The 22,389-nt window shown below is 49.7% G+C and overlaps 1 protein-coding gene across 1 annotated transcript in view; it reads left to right on the forward strand.

Annotated features, from left to right (window-relative positions):
* Positions 1-22,389, forward strand: part of LOC106750086 (discoidin domain-containing receptor 2-like) — a 206,020-nt gene that overhangs the window by 46,754 nt on the left and 136,877 nt on the right. The window contains exon 2 of the mRNA XM_014630167.1: positions 9,192-9,262. The gene's annotated coding sequence lies outside the window, so the exon portion shown is untranslated. The remainder of the gene's footprint in view (positions 1-9,191; positions 9,263-22,389) is intronic.

Here is a 22,389-nt window from a genome sequence, read left to right on the forward strand (position 1 = left end):
CCCCCCCCCCCCCCAGCCCTTCTCCCGCGTGCCGTCAATGATAAAAAAAGTGGGGTGAGAGGGAAATGGAGAAGACGCGAGAGAGGAGAGAGATGCGCGTGCGATCGGTGGGAGGAACGAGAGTGACGAAGCGAAAACGCGCCAAGTGTGCGTGTGTGAGTGAGTGTGAAACGAACTATGTCGTCAAACGGTGCCATATCGGTAAACTTTTCACATACGGCATTGCGCCGCTTCCCGACACGCTTTATGCCGTGTGCGCGATTTTTCGACGCTCATTCGACGTGACGACGGCTTTCGTCCGTCGACGACACAACGGAAGCGTGTTAGGCGCCCATTTCCGAATTGCCGAACAATCACCCTCACCCCAAAGCGACCCTTGACAACTCCGTGGTATTGCTCATTCGTTAATTCGTCGTCGGCATTTGTCTGCTATAAGACTACTGATCCTGCACGGAGAAAAGGACGTCCTTGTTTTGAGACAGTCCGTATTCTTAACATGCGCATGTTGAAACGATTTAATTATTTATATAGGGTTGGACGGATGAAACTTGCCTACGTGAAGAAATCGCACATGGTTCTATTCCAAGGGGGGGGGGGAGGACGGCGAAATTTCGGCAAATTCGAAATGCTGAGGATTCGCGAGCGGAACGCAAATCACGTGCAATTAGGCGCGCAGATGCGAATACGAGGTACACAAAAAGTGACAGACGTTTCGCACAGCACGGCCGGCAATCGTGTCTCCCCCTCGAGTTTGCCCACTCGTGGATGGTGTGACTGCACCCTCCGGCAGGCACCCCGGGTGCACTTAACCGTAGTAAGGGTTCGGGGACAGCATCCACTTATTTTGCGGTTTCTCCATTGGCATCATACTAAACTAAGCGAACTAAGAGAGAACGAGTATCGTCATTAAGCAATTCCGCTCTCATAAGCGAGCGAGCGAGCGCGCATCGGAAGACGGGAAAAAGGGGGTTATTGAGGCAGAGGGAAGCAGAGAGTGAGAGAGAGAGAGAGAGAGAGAGAGTGGGCGAATCGCGAATTCGATATTCGCTGTGCGCATCCCACGATGTTATGCACTCGTTACGCGATACAACGCGCGGAGGCCTCGTTATTTCAGAAGCGGGCTTGAATTTCCGCCTGATACATCAATACGAGCGCAAACAAGGCAGAAAATTATACGCGAATCTAACAGAATTTGATACCGGACAGCGCCGGAACGGGGGGAATTCTCGCGTAGTCTGCAGTTAGGTAATGAGATACTAACAGAGTCATCGTTATTCGCGTGCAAATTTACGTACGTACGTATCTACGTCGGTGCGACGGGCCGGCCGAGGAGTTAATCGCGATTTCGAGCGTTATCTTACTGACGCGGGGAGAAGGGGAATAAGCGGCTACCTAAAGGTTTCTCGACTTTTCATCGTTTTCGTAGTAACGTAAAACCAATGATCAATTGTTTTTCTGAGTGGCTAAAGTTTCTATCGTCTGCATAATTAGATCTTAATCAGACCTTTCCCGTTCCTCCTTCTGCGAACTAGAGCAGCGCCGCGTCCTCCTCTCTCCCTCTTTCTTTCTTTCTCTCCAGCCAGCCCGGTTCCGGCCCGAATAAAGAACCCATTTGTCCGAGCACCTCGTGCGCGCGCGGAAATGGTTGATTGACACGAGGGACAATTACACTTAGCGCGTCCCGCGGCGGTGCAAACGGAAGTCGCCGGTAATCACCGGCGGGGCGGAATTACGGCGAATGCATTTGGGATCTCTCTTTCTCTCGCTCCACGATGATCTCATTTCGCTTCCCTCCTCCCCAGACTCCGTCAACCCGTCCTGATCCGCGACGACGAGGACGAGAGGTGAATTTTTCACGGAAACTCCCGCCGTACGAGGGAGGATTTGTGTTTTCCGCGAGCGAGCACAGATAGACCCTGCGACGGGGGACGAAATAATTAACGGACGTAATCGCGTCTTCCTCTCGTCGGCAACGACCCCCCCTCTCGCTTCTGGGGTGCCCGGGCGGAATCTCGAAAAGAGAGGAGGCGAAAGTGCCCGCGCACAGAGGGATTAAGGAGAGCTTAATGCTGTTGCGCGTCGGTCGAAAAAATCAAGGCTCCTCCAGAGAACGAGGCTGGGAGGGAAGAGAGAGAGAGAGAGAGGAAGTGAACTCGGAAAACGCGGTTTCCGCGTTTGTCGCCGGTGTTTACGAGCGACGGCCTCACCGCTACCGTCACCCCTTCGGCTCGGGCGATTCGCGCGAGCGTTACGCGCTCGAACAATGAGCGGCGTTCTATCGGGCCGCAACAATGGCGCATTGTGGCCGCTCGACACAGAGAATGAATATTCAAGATACGCGGCGAGCCGCCCGGTAAGTCCCCGCAACGAAAGCGACCGATCCGCGGCCTCTCGATGGCGATTTTCGCGTTATTATATTGTAAGACTTCGCATATAAACTTCTCTTCAGTTGCGACGGATGTGTTCCGGCGGTGTTCGGACATTCATCATTTCACATGGACTGGGGGTAACTGCCGCGATCACTGCTGCTAAGCGCTCGCGGTGACAGTTGACGCGTTGATTTTCTTCTAATCGTTCCTCCTGTGAACTTGACTCCCGTGCCGTATAATCAAACTGCTGACCCGTGTGTGTTTAGTTCTCCCACCTTCTTGTCCTTATATCGCTGTCAAGCTGCCCGCGTCGTTCGTTGGCTTATTAATCCCATGGTAATCACGCATTTGCCTCCAACCGTCGTCTGCTGTTTTCTCGTTTGGATTCCCGGTAGTCTGTGCGATCTTGCAATATCGACTCGCTCTCGTCCGTCCGCTCGCCCGCAGTCGAAAAGCGCGCAACCAATTTCCCAGACCCAACCCCCGCCATCCCGCAGCAGCCGCCCACGCAACCTGTATTACGTATTATCCGTCAAGCTTCCTTAAGGATCGCGTGGGCGGGAGGACGCGCGCTCCGCAGAGACGAGAGAGCGCGAATTAGTGTACCTCGTTACGCGAGTCTATAGCCTGTTCGTTAAGCAATTTCTCTCGTATATACCAGAAACAGAGACATAGAGAGAGAGAGAGAGAGAGAGAGAGAGAGAGAGATACGCAGCCAGATGGGAGGATATTCAATATCGGCGAGCGTATTTCCTTGCTCGATGCGCGCGGTCTGCACGCGTCAAAGCACAGAGACGGGCGCGCGCCAATTTATGGGAAGAAATTAATAACCAAATGTGCACGCCTTTGTATCACCTCCCCTTCCCCCTCTTCTCTCCTTCCCTCTCTCCCATAACCGCGCGCGCATTATGCCAGGTGTAATTACCGCGTCGTCGATTTCACGGGCGCGCCTCGCATGCTTCTTCCCCCTCCGCGCTTTAATGCACATCACCCCGAGTGCTTACGTAAAAAGTAACCCAACGCGGTATCGATATCGGAATATTCATTAATTTCAATCTCTCATTCTCTCTCTCTCTCTCTGAAGTCGCAAGTGGCGATCGCGACTGCCGACGATTATCACGGCGGTGCTTCGTTGCAACGTTAAAAAAAAAAAGGTATCCCCTTTGGCAGAGAAATGCCACCACTTTGCGTCCATGCGCATAAATTTTAACTCTACACCTTCCACAGAGTTTCCGAGCCCAAAAACAAAATGGCACGTCGGTACTATTCCTCTATTTATTCGCGCGCGCTCCGAGTCTCGCGGAAGATCCCCCGCGAATCTCTCTGCCGGTGTAATCCACTCGATATCAATCACGGGATATCGCGGCCGAACGGGCCGGACAATTTCGATTAGATGACCGTCAATCACCTGTCTGTCACATTTTTTCCGGCTGTATAATAATAGCGCGCGTTTACTTGTGTATATACCGGCTCCGCTTTTTCTTCTCGCGGCGTGTTTCGACGAGCGCGGACGCATCGCGTCTCCGCTCATCGTTGCGCACATCTCCGAATACGCGGTCTCGATAAATGAAAAGGAGAAACAGGAGAGAGAGAGAGAGAGAGAGAGAGAAAGAAAGAAAAAGAGAGATAAGCGTTTATTATAAAGGCAGACTTTCTAAGAATTTGAAGTATATATGTGAACGATGAACATATTGATGAGTTTATACGACAAAAGAAGTAATTATAAATCAATTACAGAAATAGGTTTAAAAAAAAAAAAAGAATGAAGAAGAAAGATGAATCGAAAGAAAGAGACAATTATTTAGCAGAGAAATGATTATAGTCCGTTGACACGTAAGTGAAGAAAGAAATAACTGAGAAAGGGGGGGGNACGTTTTATTGCTTGTCAGACATTCATCCTCCCGCGAACGTGACGGTCCGCCATCTCTCTCTCTCTCTCTCTCTCTCTCTCTTTCATTCTCTCTCGTACGCGTGTCCGCCGTCGGACGAAGTAACAATCCGTTCGTTAAGCCTTTTCCCGGTATCGCGGCAATCAGCCGGCGACGGGACATTCGATACACAGCCCGTTCCGCGTCCCCCACAGTCGTACACGAATGAATGAATGCGCGGATAAAGTAGTGGAAGAGTCTCCTTTGCTCGTCGGGATCGTCTCTTCGAGAAAGGACGGCCGGCTCGGTGTATAAGCGCGAGAGCGGTCGCGAGGATGACGATAACCGTCGCCTTGCATACCGCCAGAGTTCCCTACACCCGGCTGTAAAAGCCCGTCCAAGTCGGCGCACGTTCCGCGAGACTTTGGCGTCTTCGCCCGTAAACGTCGGTTACGTTCCCGTTCTTCCCTTCCTCCCTCCCTCAGCCTCTTTCTCTTTCGAGTATATTTTATTCCTTTCTCTTTCCCCGTCCTGAAAAAAGCCGGACCAGACGGTGGAGTTCCCACGCGGTCGGAAGTTCTTAAACGCGAAGAGGACTCTTTCCGAGCTTGTCTCGCGCGAAGATATCGGTATCGTTGAGAAGCATCAGGCGGGTACGCGCTGTCGACATGGGTTATCGTGCGTGTGAGTGGGCGTTATATCCGGATACATATACGGAGAGACGACGGGGGACGAAGTAAGGGAGGGAATTTTGATCGCAACTGGCCGGCTGGGTCCCGAAATCGCGGGCTAACAGGAGGTCAGGCGCCGCCGGCCTCATTAGAGATTCCGGAGCTCTTACTGCTCGCTTATCGAGAACTGGATTTATTATTCATCATTCACTCGAAACTAATTTATCAGGGGCCTGCAAACGCGCAGGCCGTCGTGATTTTCATTTCATCGGCTCTGAAGATGAGTCAGTTTCACAGACGAGAATGCAGACAATTGCCTGAAAGATTGCGGATAATGGCGACGTTTACTGTTTCGTTATTACACTGGGAGATAACATGTTGAAAAAATAAAAGATACTTGTTCGGTGTGGGTACTAATAATATATTTGCTAATAAAGAATCTAAATTCTTTGATTTAAATAGAATATATGAACAGTTGCTTTTTCATGAAAAGCTGTGATTTTAAGAAAGTGTACATTTTCTTGTTTTAACACATTTTTCCAACGCAAAATGTATATACTAGTACAAATAAATAGACTAGTAATTCTCTGAATAAATATCTTGTATTTTTCAGATATGTTTTCTCTCCGTGCCAAAAAAATGTGGCTAAACATGTGACGGACTGTTGTGCAAATCCTCGTGTTTATTTTATATTATATTTGAAAAAAGGTTCCAATGTAAAAATATGTACATTAGTGTAAATAAATAGGCTAGCAATGCTCACTGAGGATAAATATCCTGTATTTTCCCGATATTTTTCCTCTTAGTGCATTAGCAAAAAAAACATATGGTTAAATATTTGACAAACTATTGCGCAAACCCTCACGTCTATTTTATATCATATTTTATATTTGCTTCATAAATTTAAGCCCAACGCTCGAATCAAGTCAGGAAACACGAGTCCAAAGCTCGCGAAATTCCACAGCTCGCCACGAACGAGAGAGAGAGAGAGAGAGAGGGAGAGAGAGAAAGAGCGAAGGAGACGAATGAACGAACGAACGAAGTGCCGAGAGCGGAACGCCTGGAGACACGATCGTCTGTCGGCAGGAAGGAAGACAGAGAAAAAGAGAATCGAGTGTTTTCCGCGGAGGGGCCAATTTTAATAATCGCGGCGTCCCGAGAGGCGCAACAAAGACGGCCCTATCGCCGCTTTGACACCGATGTGTACTCATTCCTGGCCTTCCGCTCGGCCCTTCTGCCTGCCTTCCTTCCTTCCTCGCTTCCTTCCGCGGTACGTTTCAACGAACGAGCCCCTTTAACGCTCACCTCGCTTTGCGATCATTACCCTCGCTACAACAAACACGACCGGCTGCCTCGATAATTTACTCAGTTCTGCCGTTTCTTCGGCTTTTTCTTTCCGCCTGAATACCTCCACCTTCCCCCTTCCCCCTGCCCTTCCTCATCCTTTTGCAGGAAGAGGGCGTAGTACGGCGCGCGCGAGCGTCGATTATATTTAGACGCAGCGGACGGAGTGAGTGAGTGAGTGAGTGAGTGAGGCTCCCATAAACGGCATTAGCGACAGTTTCTACTGGCGCTACAAACATACATCGACCATTAATGTCGCCCGATCGATTTGTCGCTCGTCCTGTATGTACCATGACACTGCGTTGTACACGCCGTTGTTCCTCTCGCAAACGCATTCCCGATGGAGTCGCGCGACGCGCCGCTCCGGAGACACGGAATCCTTAACTGACGACGCTCTTGCGCGCGATCCGTTCCGTTCATTCTTTGTTTTCTTGCATCTCACTCTATCACCTCGAAATTAATTATTCTCCGATTTAATTGCACCGGGGGAAAAGTACTCGGTATCTGTGACTACGAGTGCATTGTAGAATTAACTGCACTACACGAATGTATTTATAATTAGATGCAATACGCAATAGAGAATTATTATCATTAACATTATAGCAGGACTTACTGAAATAATTCTCCCGACGATAATTATTATTGCTTTTCCGGCAATAATGATCGCTGTGTATTTGCAGCTATAAATAATCGCGTATATTAGCACTCACTAGAAATGATTTTCCCGGTTATAATTATTTCTATGCAATTCTCGGCTCCCTAAAGTGCAATCGGTGCATTATTACTGAGAAGCAGTTAATAATCACCGGTGGGTCTGTACGGTAATAAATATAGCACTGTGCGAATCAGTGAAATATCTGTTTTGCCGATTCAATCAGTGGCATTTTCAACGATTCGCAGAAGTAATTGATTGCAGAATGACAAAAATGCGATTGTAACTTTAATGAGATTATCTACTTTCCTCCCTTTCTCGGTTGAGATCATAATTCGAAGGAAGAAACAAGAGAGCTCGAGAAATCTCAAAATTCCCGAATAGATCGAGCAGCGCGTCAAGTCTCCATTCGCTCTCTGAATGAACCGCGCCGCACGGATTTAAGCCGGGTTTATTTCCACGGGAATGTCCGCGAACGCGAAGGAAAACTCGCGCGTACTTTCTTTCTCTCTCTCTCTTTTCTCCCGGGCGGAGCGTTAAATTTACGTTCGCCTCGCTCTTTTCATTCCGCCCTCGCATTATCGTCTTCGCGCACGCCTCCGTCTGTCGGCGCGACGTGGTCATAATTGACGCGGGACGAAAGAAAAATTTGAAGAATCCACGGTGATACGAGCACTCGTCGGGCGAACGAGCGAACAAGCGCATTTCTCGCTTTTCATTCCCGCATCTCCTTCTTTTTGTTGTGTCTTCCGGTCTGATTCACGACCCGCTTCGTCCGCTCACCTCTTTTTCCCTCTCTCTCTCTCTCTCTCTTTCTCTCTTCCCCTCTTCGCCCCCCACGCCTCTCGTCACGACGGTTTCTTCTATTTTCCCCGACTGCTCCTTTACTACCAGCTCTCTCTCCGGTCTCCGCAGTCTGCGAGGAACTCTAACGAGGACTCTCAGTCGACGAGTAATTAGGAGAGGCACTTGTTGAAGGAAACAATCGCCGTGAGTCAACATCGAGTCGGATGAGCGAGTAATTGTAAACCGAGAGAATCGTGTTAGATCGCTGGTTATCTCGATTGCCGGTGATTGCCGGTATTTGCTTTCCCGGGGAGAGGGTATCGTCCTCGGGTATTCTCTCGCGGACAACCTATTTGCTTCCGCCAGGCCGACATTCAATTTCGCGAAGGACCACGTCGTCGTCGTTGTCGTCGATTCACGGAGATTCTCGCCTCGTCTCTGCCTCTCTCTCTTTCTCCCGCGAGCTTTGTTTCCTCTCTAGCCAGTATAGTCGTAACAATATTTCAATAAATTATCTGACTCGGCGCGAGAGAGCACGGAACGCTCGTCTAGGAACACCGGACCGCTCGCTTACGTTTGCGCAACACATCGACGCGTGTTTGCGCGACTCGCCCGCGGCGCCGACGCCGACGCCGCGTGTTCACACAATTGCGATATTTTATTCATACTCGGGCTAATGAATCTCGCCGGAACAGGAGGGAATTCGGCGGCCGCCTGCCGTGAGAAACTCCGACCAACCCTCCCTCTCTACTTCTCTCTCTTTCTCTCTCACTGTTATTTACGTGACGAGACGATCGGACAGAAAAGTCTCATTAGCCCCATCCTCCCCCATGCAGCCTCGGCGTCGATCAAACGCGCGTTAATTCGCGGCCCACCTTTATCCATGGGATTCCATTTCTCTCTCTCTCTCTCTCTCTCTTTCTCTTCCTCGCTCGTCTCTGTGTTCTCTCCATAACGCTGCATTCGTCTGGAGCTAACGAGGAGGACTGACGCGGGGAGTAATTAGTAGGTACACTTCTTGGGAGGAAAGCAGACGTGTAACGCGAGACTCCGAGGCAACAATGCCGGGGCCGCTCGGTGGAGGAGTGTACGCTGTACTTACTCTCCCTCGGCGTCGAGCAGGAGTTACGATAACTTAAAAGTCATGCTCCGGGCAAAAATTAGTTCCCCGGCGTTCTCGGCGCTCCGCTTATCCGCACGAGCGCGCTACGCTCATGATTAAGGATATAATAACGTCAAAACGGAATGTAATTCCGCGGTAATGGTGGAACGCACGCGCGCGCATCCCTTGTTGCATCGCGAGTTATTCTACGATAGATCGAAAGAGTGGGGATGAATCTCGCGATGACGGTACGCGGCTCGTTTTCTGAGAGTTCTGGATGTAATTAAATTTATAAGTGGACAGTCGGTCAGCACCCCTCCCCCCAATCTATAAATAATAAAATATTTAGCAAAATAAATATATAGAAATTATGTACTAATTATGTGCTCTTTCAATCAGGTAATCCCGATTTTTGCACTGCAATCCTTAAGGGACTTAATAAGGGAGACCGGGGCTAGTTGGCTGTAGGGGTAAGTTGATGCATCGCTTATATCTCGGCTATTTTCTAATAAATTGTAGAATCAACAACACAGTCTACGTTGGATAAATTTCTTACTACATTGATTGTAATTATTTCACTATACAATTATAATCACAGATATTGGATAGTTTTTCTTTCAATATACAACTCTAGTATCTATTCTACGATTAACTGCATCGTGCGTTCTCTCTCTCTTTATCTCTCAGCGAAGAGAGCCGCCGAATCCGCCCAATGGACACCGGTGTGCACGGCCACGCTTATATCGAGCATGGTTAAACCATAATATTCTTCAATTAGCAAATTAGGTGGCAATATGCTCGATATTACCGGCAGACCGCAAAGCAAAATTAATTCCGCTACACTCGATATCGATATACGTATATCGTGCGCGCGTCGGATGCACAATTGTCGCACTAATGCGATTGAACTGTTCTCCGGAGGGATTAATATCCGGCAGGGTGAGTACCGTGAATTTTTCTCGCGCATTAGTAATCCCCCCCGCCGCTCGCTGACCCCGTGGGCGAAACATTTGTGCACTTGGAGCGACGTGAGATCAACGTGGTGTAACACATCGCGAGGCGCGTGTAAAATTAATCGATTTGACGTTCGGCGAGAATAAGAGAAAGAGAAATTCGACATGCCCCGCTCGGGAAAATATGTATGATATAACGAATGGGATCGGCGGTGGGGCGGGTCTCTTATGATGTACATATGTACGAAAGACGCACTTGTTAGCACAGTTCTCGCGTGTCAATAAAAATGACAAACGGCGGCCGTGCCGATCGCGTATTCGTATCATATGCGCAATTCCCATCTGGACCGCTCTCCCTCTCTCTCTCTCTCTCTCTCTCTCTCTCTCTCTCTCTCTAGTTCACTCGTCTTTCATCCCCACACGCGCGAGTGTCGAAAGCGGCCGTAAAAAAAATCTGGGTCTCGATGAGTTTGATTTATCGGCGGTAGCTGCGCGTGCACACTTATTTTTTTACCCCTCGACATTAAAGACGCGGTTTCTTCCTCGACGTACTCGCCCGGGCTGCGAGTCTCTCCCAGGACACGAACCGTCGAGCGTTCGTTCGAATCCGCGAAGTCGTGTCGCGAGGTCTCGCAAGAAACGAGAAGAAGCATCGACGTGCCCAGATCTACCAGCAAAATGTGACAAAATAAGCGGCAAATAGAGCAGCATTTTTCTTTCGATACGTTACATTCAAATAATATTTATTTAATCCAATTAAATAATTATTCTAATACCCTTTAACAAAAATATTTACTTAAATATAATCTTTTGTTCTTCCAATAAAGAAAACATCGTATTGCATATAGTTAATTATGCTTCTGCATCAAATAAATATTTGCCAAGTACCGAAGTAACCATTTCACTTGGGCCAAGTATAAACATTACTTGAACGGTAGCATTTTCTCCACTATATCCGCTCGAAGGTTAACAAAGTCGCGAAGCATCGGCTGAAAGCGACATCGATCGCGTCGCGTCGATAATTGCCGCGCCGAGGTATCAATTTGACGGCCGGCGATTTCGCGACTCGCGAGAACGCTCCGCGTAATCGTCCCGTCGACGCCGCGAGATCCCTCCCTCCCTCCTCCCTTTATTTTTTCCCTCCCAAGGACCACTTTAATGGAGTATTATTACCATTATGCCCGCTCGTCTATCATCCGGTCGTACGGTTTTGCGCCACGACGGTCGCCGTGGCCGCCGGCGAAGCCGACGTAACTGGCGCTTTTAATGCCGGGACTGTGGTGCATTACTCACCGGGATGTAAAGTAGGCGAACGCGCGTGCAGAGAGAGCGAGAGAGAGAGAGAGAGAGAGAGAAAAAAGGGAAGAGGCAGAGCGATCTTCACGGCTCGCGCGAGCGGGCAGGTACACCGGCGAGTACCTGTGGGCAGTACTAAGCCGCGTATATCGCATATATCACGCGTTTAAGTACCCAGCACGGACCCTCTCGTCGTCTTCGATCGCCCCGGTCGACGAACAATCTTCACGACGAAGCCCCCTATCGGCACAGTCGGGAGAAGGAAGAGAGCGGGGGAGGCACTCGGCCGGGAGTGAAATCGCACCCCCACCCCTGGTTACCTGCAAGGTGTAATCGCGGGGTTTCACGCGCCAGCGAGAAAGTGCGAAAACGACGGCCTTCCTCTCGCGAGATCCCCCCGAGCGTCTGATCGGTCGGAGAGTTCGCGACCAGTTCGACCCGCGATTCGCGGTGAAACGTGCGAACGCGTACTGAGAGGTTTGTATTTCCGACCATAATCACGCACAGCGAAATGCTTATAATAACAATCTTACAGCGGGAAGCTATCCTTTAGCACACGTAATTGGAGCAGAAATATCGTACGCGGGAAAGAGTGTGAGATCCAAGTGAATAATTATTTCAATACTCTTGGCAAATCATCGCCATTAATTGGTTAGATAACGGCTGACCAGACGCAGAAATGTATGTTGTACACGTTCAATCGTATCAATTTGCCCGGGAAAGTCATTCTTGTGACAAAAGCTACTATAATTTCGTTGCTAATGTAACTCTATATTATTATTATACTGCCAATATTTTAATTACAACTTTGGTCGTTTATTTAACTTATGATTGCCATTCTCATGTAATTTCATTGTTCTCCACACGTATTCGCTCTTGTATATTGAAGTTTTCTCTGTGAAAAAAAAATTACTTTTAATTCCCCCCCCCCCCCCCCCCNTCTCGCCGAACTTCAATAATGTTAATCGCATTGCCTACATTTTTATCGGCGAAAAAATATTGCTGTCGGGGAAAATATGACTACAATTGTGCGGTGATATCAAATTTGTTTGTCATGCTCTCGTGATTCACGTGCCGAGAATTTTCCCACCATAGTTATTTCCCGTCTCTCTTTTGTATTCCCCCGAATTTATACTTGGCACCACCGACACAAGAGCTCCCATCGAGATGTAACTTTTATTTTACCTCTTTTATCTCTATTAATTGATTTGTATTTTTGCCGAGCCAATTAATTGAATTTTTGACCGCCGCGTGACCCGGAGAGGACGGTTCGAGCGGCGGGGCAGGAGGAAGAAGCGTTTACTGCGAGCGACGTTGAAACGTTGAATTTATCATTTATACGCTCGGAGATCGAGCGACGGATTTCGGTAGGCGTTTATGATTGATCAGCGCGTAAAAGTGAGCTCGAAGTCCATTAAAGTCGCGCGGCGTCCCCGCGACGAGGACTGCGACGAGGAGGACGAGGAGTACGACGAGGGCGAGCTGAAATTGCAGGAATAAGATCCCCGCGCCAACATTGTGTTAAGTATCGCCGGGCAATGACGCCATTAATCCTACGGAGGAAGTCGAGACACTTTGCCGTAAAGATATAAGTATTCGTTTCAACGGCGCTCGGTCTTGGATAACCGACAGTAGCGACCGGAAATTAAATTCTGCGCGTATCTCCTTCGGCTCCGTCGGCGTTCGCGCGCCGACGTATTCGCGCGTTTCTGTCACTCTTGATGGTCACGACGATGACGACGACGTGGAGAAGTGCGACTACGATTACGACGGCAACGACTACGAACGGGGGGAGGGGGGGGGGCACGGTGTAAAAGCGCGCGTAGCTATATTTTCCGCGATAGCGCGAATTATGCGTCGTCACACGCGCGCATCTCATCTAAATTTGTAATGGCGTTTCACGAGCGCAAAGTCTACCTCTTCTCCACCTTCCCTCCGTCTAATTACCCGGGAATATCGCTCTCGCAGCGAACTATCCACGCACAATGGACGCGGCACGAACGCGGAATACGGCCGAGCGCTGCTGCTGCCGCTTGCGGCGCCCCGCCCAGCGGAATTTTTCTCCCGAGAATCCGATCATTCAAATCCGAACTATCTTTTCATCACGATTATTTCGCGCGTGTATATCTTTCACCGTGAAATTTACGCTCCGTGCGTCGGAACAACGGAACTTCGTCGAAGTTTCGCCATCGAAGCCAATCGACGATTTCCTATGTCCGGTCCGCGTGAAAATCGCATCTCGCTTCAATCGGTCTGCGAGACCAGTTTGTTGTACACTTTAATATTGTGCTCGTTACGAAATTATATCGCTATAAATATATGTCGCCATATTCGTCGGATAGTGAAATATTGATACCCAGATAATAAAATATTGAAAATAATATTCAGAAACTCAAAGTATTTATTATAAAATAGTAAAATTATATAGAATTTTTTAATGTAAATAAATTTTATATTCGTATTATATATCCTTGTTTGTTGTTTATACGTGAGAATACGAATCCCGAATTTTGATGTTAATTTCTTTCGGCGTACTAGAAATATTGAAAGAGTACACGCAAAGGTGGTGCGATGCCATGCGATAACTGAATTTTTACGAACCAGCTGGGAAGATACGTCGAGGATGACTCGAGTCGCGAGAACTCGTGTTAAGGATTTTTCTTTTTTACTGTATTCCGAGTCTTGCGTGAGACTGCAACATCGCGCGCAGCGTGAACGACGTTCCCGTGCGGGTGTCATCGACGCGCCTGACGTCCTCAAGGCTTCGATCGCGCCGCGAGATAACGAGACTCGTTAAGCGGTCGGAATAAGGACACCCGCTCGCGGTAAAACTGCGGGCAAGAGGTCTCGCAGAAGCTCTCTCTCTCTCTCTCTGGCGAACGGATCCGAGCGATATTTAAAAGCCGGGTCTCGCTAGCGCCGACACTCGCGTGTCGAGACTTCTTCCTCCGGCGAGAAGTTTCCCACTCTCGTTATCCGGAAATCGGGCGAGCTCTTCTCGCCAAGTAAGGCGTAACGATCAAACTGGCTGCGCCTCCGAGTGAATCGTCGGCTTGAACACTTTTCCCGCGATTTCCCGGACTCTCCTCGTACTCGTCCCTATCATCCACCCGCTCCTGCTCCTCCCCGCCTTCTCCGCCGCCGAGATTCCTCGCGAGAACAGAACGAACAAAGTGGCGGACGGCGAAATAAACGAAGAGAAAGAGAGATAAAGAGAGAGAGGAGGAGAAGGGAGAAGAGGAGAATATGAATAAATGAATCGTTGGCTCACGTAGTGGGCTGCGCTACTAAGCCCGCGGGGGAACGGCAATGACCGGCCGGGAAAAAGACGGTGAGAGTACCGTGGAGGAGGGGGAAGGGAGAGGGCGAAGGGTGCAATGGGTGAATAAAAGCTATGTCGAGCAGATGGCTGGTGCGGCCATTAGCTAATGGATCCCTAACACCAGTCTACGAGAGTCATCCCGCCACGAGGCGCAAACCGGTAGGTGGATGCGCGCCGTCCATAGGTGGTGGCGGCGGCTGGTACCTACACCCTTTCCGCGCTAAACCGCCGCCCGACCGCCCGTGCGCGGCAAGCCGGGAGAATCGCGCGATCGCAGCCGCGCTAAATCACAAACGGATCGGAGCGAATGGAGCGAGCTTTTCCGGCTGAGAGCCCGCCGCGACCCCGGTGTCGTTCGATTCGATCGAGCTCACGACGCGCCGCGAAAATAAACGCAGCGCGATCTCCCCCGCGCACCCCCCCCCCCCCNCCCCCCCCGCGTGATTTCATATGATTCTCAATCACTTAACGTATCGCGCCGTTCCCCCTCTGTCTTTCTTTTCTCCCTTTTTCTTTGTCTCTCTCTCTCTCTCTGTCTCTCGTTTCCTCCGTGTTCCCGTCTCTCTCGTCGGCGCATCGAAGTCTTGTAAATAATAAAGGCTCCGCCGCAAGAAAGAAAGAGAGAGCGTTTCTAAATAAATTATATCCAACCGGATGAACGGCTCCGCTGCAGCATCCGCTGTAAAAACGGACCACCCGCCGAAGATCGATAAACGAAGTGGCTGTCGTTACTACTCTGAAATTATCGGAGCGCGTACTCTCTCTCTCTCTCTCTCTTTCTCTCTTCCGCCCCCGCGGTAGATGGATACCGTTAATTCGTTTTAAGTAACTCTCATAATCAATGAGAAAGAGCGTGTTCGTGGAAATCCCTCGTTAACCTAGATATTATTTATATATGTTCGCGCGCGGATATTATTCGACCGCGCTCTGATGGTGCGAATTCCGCGAGACGTCCCCGGCGCCATTTCTCGCCGAAATTCTCGCCCGAGCTCGCGATCCTTGGAGTCTCTTGGCATCGTGTTTTATTTAATGTTATTAATTAGGAAAAAGGTCGATTCTTTAAATTACCGTTACGTTCACATTCCTCAAATCGTTTTCGATGAAAACCGAAGAAAAAGTAGATTTCGTTAAAGTCGCAGTAATTTTCAGCATCGGCTATATATTTGTTGCTCTGATAAACAATATCAGCAATATCCACATCATTAAAATTATAACAGTTATTTCCTGCAAAAATGATTTTTTCCCGGCGTAGAGGAGAAGCAGCAAGACTGACATTCTATTTTCTTTTTGAGCTTTATAACTCTATCGAATTAAAATATATAAATATGGATGCAAAGCGGCAATATTTCTCCATCAAAATACATTGTAGTTTTTTCAGCCGGTCGAAAAATCAATAAACTCTAATAACATGGCCAAATGCACTTGCAAACAGAAACTTCAGCCCCACTTCAGCTCCACTTACCGTACACGTAGTAGACAAAGTCCACGTGTCGTTCGACAGAATTCGGCACTTTATAGTCAAGAAACATAGGTATGTCGATTTTCCACACCTATGTCAGTTTTGGTGTGTGGGTCTCCTTTACCATTAGAACAAACCAACAAACTAACTTTCGGTCAAACACGCCGAAGGTTTGGACGAAAGCAAACGGATCCGTTCTAGCTTCGTCGGCGTTCTCGTTCCGTCTTCGACGATTCGGTTAAGAGAAACGCACGTGCGTATGCGCGCTCTCTCTCTCTCTTTCCCTCACACACACGTACACACGATCGCGGAGGCGTGACGGCAATGTAAAGGGAGCGTGCGACGATTCCGGCGAGCTCCCAATTACCTAAAATACACCCAACGCGGAGCGTCCCTTGATCTGTATAATTAACGCGCTGATCGCACCGCGCGGCCACCGGCGCGTGAGCGTGAAGCGCTCGCGCGTCGCTTTCCAATTTGCGAACGGTGTTGCATTGTCGCACGCGCGCGACGAAAGCAATCGTTACGCGCGATGATACGGCCGACGGCGTCACGGATCGGCAAGCGTTCGTTAATTGAACGCCGTGGATTAAAACCCGCAGCCTCGCGTCTCGTCATCGTCCTTGATTCACCCCCTCCTCTCTCACCTTTTCACCTGATCGCGCGCCGTAATTCCCGAAGGAATCGATCGGGAGTCATTGACTTCTCTCGTATGTCGAGCGGAGTCAAAAATTGACGATAAATTTAATAAATGTGAGTAACTGAGAAAATGCATACACCTTGATTTTTGCGCGAGAGGAAAAATAGGCCTGCAAGGGCTATCGTAAAGAGAAAGAAGAACTTGATTTCTACATTTTTTTTTTTTTCGTGATACATGCTTATAGTTTTAATAGGCTGAAAGGAAAAACCACACTTTTTCCTACTTTTCTGTGGATTTCTTCAGTTTTTATCCCAAGGATAGAAAAATTCGTTTAGAAGAATTTATGTGTTCAACTAAAACTTGCCGCATTGACTTTTTTCCGTAAAGAAGATATATAATAAAGCGAAAAAATCCGACTTAAAAATTATATGTATGCTTGAGAGACCTATGACATTACATCAGCATCAAAATCGCGGATGTTACTCCTCAAGGTTAATAACATCGCAACAAACGCCGAATAAACTCGAGCAATTCTTCGTTATTTCCATAAATGGCTGCGCCTTTATAATTGTTCCTACATAATTATTCTATAATTATCCTATAAATGTTTCTATGATTATTGATATTTCATCGAGCCTCTTGCGTTAGCATTTAATTGGCGGGCCCGTCGAGCGCATGCATATCCATATTTAAGTTCATTCGTATTACGTTTCAGTTATTTATTCATTTAATTAAGTAAGTCAATTATTCAGTTAATTTTGCGTCTGCTCGGGGAAAACGGTGAAATATACAGATTGCAATTCGATATACATCGTGCTTTCCGCGGGGAATCTCGCGGAATTTCCTCAAGAGAGGCCTCGTTATTACAAAATAACAGAGTCGCGTTAGATTCGCGATCAGCAAGGCGCGAGCGGGAGAGCAACGTTCGGGCGCGATTCCCGCGCACCGAGGAGAGTCAAACTGGAAATTTTCCGTAACGGCCGGGCGCGGCGGTAGTCAAGGAAGAGAGATAGTTTCGGAATTACAGAGGTAAGACACTTCTCTCTACCGGCAGCGATATCGCGGAAGGTCGCCGCGGAGAGACGATCCCGAGATTTTCACGGTTATCGCGCGACGAGCGTCATCGACGTTAGCGGCGCGCACCGTGCGCGTAACTAAAACAAACACGAGCGGGTATAAGGCTGGAGTAAGCAAGCATCCCAAGTGTCGTCTTCGCCATCGTCGTCGTCGTCTCGTCCGCATCGACGGCGGAGGGTCGCCGCGAATCCGTCGTAACGTAAACGCGACGACATTATACAACGCGTTCTCTCTCTCTCTCTCCCTCTTTCTCCGCGAAATAACAGCACGCCGACAGACGCTCGTAGGTGGGAGATAGGGTTAACCTTGGGCTCGGGCCCGCCCGTCTGCGAGGCGTCTTAACGTTTTCAAGCACCGTCGCTAAATATTCATCACGTCGAAACGTAAGCGCCGGAATACCCGCGAGATGTAGCGGCAGCCAACAGCCGTCCTTAAACCGCCCTAATCCGCCATTTCGCGAGTGGTGAAATTAAAATTGCACCGCGGTTCCCGTCCCCGACTACGACGTCGGCAACGACGATGCGAGAGACCATCTTTGACGCTTCCCTCTCTCTCTCTCTTTCTTTCGTTGGTCTTACTCGCGCAAGGCGGAAGAGCTTCGCATGGAAAATCCCGGAAAGTCGAGCCGACTATTCGCGAGCGAAAACATACAGAGACGTGGAAATTCGTCGAATTTTTATGGCCGCGCTCTCCTACCTCCTTCGGTCGCTTTCCTTTTCAACGTATATTCCCCCGACTGAATTTTGAAGTCGGGTGAAATAAAAAAGGAGAAAGAAAGAGAGAGAGAGAGAGAACTCCATGCGAAAGACCATCGCTATTTTTGCGACTTTGTGTGTGCTCGCGCGCGATCCCCGATATTAAATATCTAATAATTTAAACCGCCGGCGGTTTTTCTCCCGCTGTTTTCCCCCCGGTGTAACCCGCACGAAACCGATTGAAACATCAAGTGTGGTTTCTTTATCGGACTCTGGAAATATTAAAGCGGTTCCAGTTCGTCGAGGTTCCGGCTAATGCTAATAACTCGACAAGTATTTAACAAGAATATACTTTATCAGAGTGTAAGCTACATGAATATGTAACGAAAATGAGAGTTCCTGATTAAAAATTTCAACAATTTCGAGGTGACCTTTGCGTGAACTTGATAACGCTATTCAAGGTTATACTCGACAATAAATCTCGGGTCGAATCGGGTCTCGTCGGATGTTGATTTGCTGGACTGAACATTGCGACAGGCGAACCGCGCGATTGTAGCGTCGGCAGCAAACAACCCGCTCTCCGACGACTATATGAGTAATTACGGCGCCGAGAAATTTGCCGCAGACGGTTCGTCTCTCTCTCTCTCTCTCTTGGACTCGCTTTTCAACTTTCCGAAGTGCGAGACGGCGTGCACATTGGCGTAACTCCCGGGACAAGTTGGCCGCGGCCGGCCGTCGCGCGATTCAGCTCTCGCGCCATCGGCGATAGCTCTCTCTCTCTCTCTCTCCCTCTCCGTCGTCACATTGTTTCCATTCATCCGTGGTATGCGTGCGCCCCTTGTCGGAGCTCTCGAGCGTCATTGTGTGGGCGAATACCGGGCAAACATACTCGCGTTTCGCGGCAGTCGTTCGCCACTAATCTAACCGGATAGGATATCGTTGTCTAGGAACGAAGCGTGACGGAACGAAAACGCTCGCGGCCACGGTGAAAGAGAGAGAGAGAGAGAGAGAAAATCAGATCGATTCCGCGGCCGCCAAGATGAAATAAATAATACACCGCCAGGAGAGACGGAGAAAAGAAGGCGCCCTCCCGAGAAGTCCCTTTTACTCGCCGTCAAACGGCGAAGGAACGCGCTCGCGGCGCCGCGTTCTCTCTCACGCGGCTTCGCGTGAGTTATTCACCGGGGGCGGCCGCAGGCTGTCTTGCGGGGAATCTATCGTCCGCGATAATTGATCCGCGAGGCAAACGGCGGATCACCGATCGACGACCCGTCGCTAATACGCGTGCGATTTTCACTCACTAAGAATGCTGCTTGAATTCGCGAGGTCGAGAGAAGAGAGAGGGAGACAGACAGATAGCTAGAGCGAATCGACGTCGCGTATCCGGTGTAGAGAGATAAATACCGTAGTCGGGTCTCGAATAAATCAGAGAACGGGCAAGGAGCGCCGCTGCACTGGCCGCGATCCAAGAATTTATTCGGCCGTGTCGGCGTATAAAAATTTCAACGTTATTAGGATTGGATGCTCCTCCGGCTCGGCTAGGCCGAAGCTCTATCCCCGTGCCTCTCAGGATATCCGTTGGCGATGTGTGCACATGTGAGAGCGAGGCGGCCGACGGGAACGACGAGTCGTGCCTCGTTTCGCCGGGATTTCTCTTCTTTCTTTTGCGCCGATCGGACGAACCAACCGATCTCGACCGGCCGACCGACAGACGGACAGACAGGCGGACCGGCAATCGGGCGCAAAAAGCGCAGCGGGCACAAATCAGCGTCCGCGTATTCCATCCTGCGCGCTTTTCCCGTCTCCGTTCTCTCCTCGTTTTGTCTTCGCGTCGCGCCACTTATACCCGCGTTTGGATTCGAAATCGAGCGGCAACGTGACACATATTCTCAAGTCGGATTAGCCGGCAAGATCGATGGCCAGCACGCTCGCCGGGTATCGATTCTGCGTTCTAAGTAGACGCGGGAGAGAGAAAGAGCAGGCGGCGGAGTGGCCTTCGAAATAGCGCGCCCTCGAAAACATTTCGAAAACCGGCGCGTCCTCGTGACGTCACCCCGCGATCATTTTAATCCGCGATCGCTATTGAATCGCGGACGCCGACCGTGTCGGAATTTCGCGAAAATTCGCGCTACTCTCGCAGCGCGCGCTTCCGCTTTCGATACCACTACGATCGAGCCGCCGCTGCCACATCGGTCAAAAATACACGAGCGTAATCCAGAATCCCGTGGGCGGATGGCGTGCCTCTCTCTATCTCTCTTTCCCTTTCGCCCCCTTTCTCTCTCGTCGCGCATGCAAACTCGCCGGAAATAAAAGTTTAACTCGCGCGTCCCGGAAGAGACGGCCTGATCCACGGCACTCTCTCCGCCCTACCGTAAATCTTCCCGCCCTGCGAATTTCGCCGCTCGATCTCCCGTGAATATCGACTCACCCCCGAAAGCGGGGGCGTATCGATTCGACGGACGGACGGACGGGCGCACACCTAGAGACGAAAGTTTCAGAAACGGCGCTTAAGGCTTGACGGTAGCAACGGCATCAGCACGTGACGTTTTCCGGCGCATCGCGTCGACAGAATCGCGTCGACGAAATAAGAGAATAGAGAGAAGAAGATAGTGCGAGGGGAGGGGGGGGGGGCGAATGTACAAAATGGAGAACACTATATTATACTCCGGAAGTGATTCTCTCTCACGAAAGCAAAAGTCGTTTGCGGTAATTAGAAACTCGCGGTAATTTGCGCTAATTAGAAACTAAATATAACCAAGGGAGAGGTAAAAATCTGCAGAGCCGGGAAAACGAGTAAGCAAGCTGTGTCCAATTATCAACCTTTGCACAAAAGCGACTACAGGCATCTCGCGATTACGGAAACGGAAACGAAAACGTGACAACGACAAATTATAAATAATTAAATAACGTGACGAAAAATCATAAATAAAAACTAAAGCACACGCGCACGATGTTTCGATGTATTCTCGCAACGTTTTCGACGTACACGATGAGACAATAACTATTAGCTCACCGAGAGAAGTCTCACTAAAAGTACAATCATTTTCAACCTCAACTACATTTTCTTCTGGTTTTTTATTTATTTATTTATCAACGGAATTAATACCATTTGGTTATTATCACTGAATTATAGTAACATTTACCAGAAAGCTGGTTCTGATTAATTTTGTGATTAAAATCAAGAAGGGCACGCTTCGCGCCGAAAATCACTATAATTTTATCAGCGTGATAATAATTATCGCCTATGACAACCGAAGCACCGAGACATTTCTCCGGGATTCTTCTCGAGGAGAATCCGACTCGATGATCCGAACAGCGGGGACGGGGAATCGAGGCCGAAACGGATTTTTAATATGTAACAGCCGGGCGGAAAGGAATCGCTGGTCTTTTCGCGGGGTGGAGGCGAGAGAGAGAGAAGACCGTGCGGCGAAAGGGAGAGCGAGAAAACGGGACAGGCGCGACGTCGTGGGAGGGCGAGAGGGAGGGATGGATAGGACGGTTAGGTCGCTTGTGTCTGTCCCCGAGGGCTCAGCTGCGGCGGCACCACGGTGATCGATGTCTCCACTCTCCGCAATTTGAACAATGTCCCGCTGTCTTGGCCCGCGCCCGCTCACTCTTTCGCCCTCTTTCGCCTCGCTGCACCCCCGCTCCCCCTCCCACCTCTCCCCGCCCTCTGCTCTTCGTCGCGCGCTTTTACGCTGCCTCTCGCAGTATCTCCGGTCCTCGGCCGCCATTCCCAGCATTCCCCGGTAAAATGAACGTTATACGCGCGAAGGAGAGAGAAAGAGAGAGGAGAGGAGAGGACGCGGGCCCATTCTTATTTACTATTCCAACGGCGACGGCCGGAAGGAGGCGAGGAGCAGGAATGCGCGTACGAGAATCGCGGCGACGGGATGGGCGGGTGGATGGCTGAGGGGGCGGGTGAGGGAAATGGGCGAAGAGTTCGGCGAGAACCGCGACTTCTCGCCGAGCAAAGAGAGAGTGTGTCTACACAATCGGAAGTCGCTCCCTCTCTTTCTCGCGCGAGCTAAGTAAACACCGGCGGCGGGGGATGAAAATTTCCAAGACGTGCCTCGAAAGCGATCCGGCCTCCCGCGGAGCTCCTTTCGCTCGCGGCCGAGAATGTAACGGATAACCGGGGGGGGGGGGGGGGGG

The sequence above is a fragment of the Dinoponera quadriceps genome, unplaced genomic scaffold, assembly GCF_001313825.1.
Source record: "Dinoponera quadriceps isolate SergipeBrazil2010 unplaced genomic scaffold, ASM131382v1 scaffold4444, whole genome shotgun sequence".
NCBI lineage: Eukaryota > Metazoa > Arthropoda > Insecta > Hymenoptera > Formicidae > Dinoponera > Dinoponera quadriceps.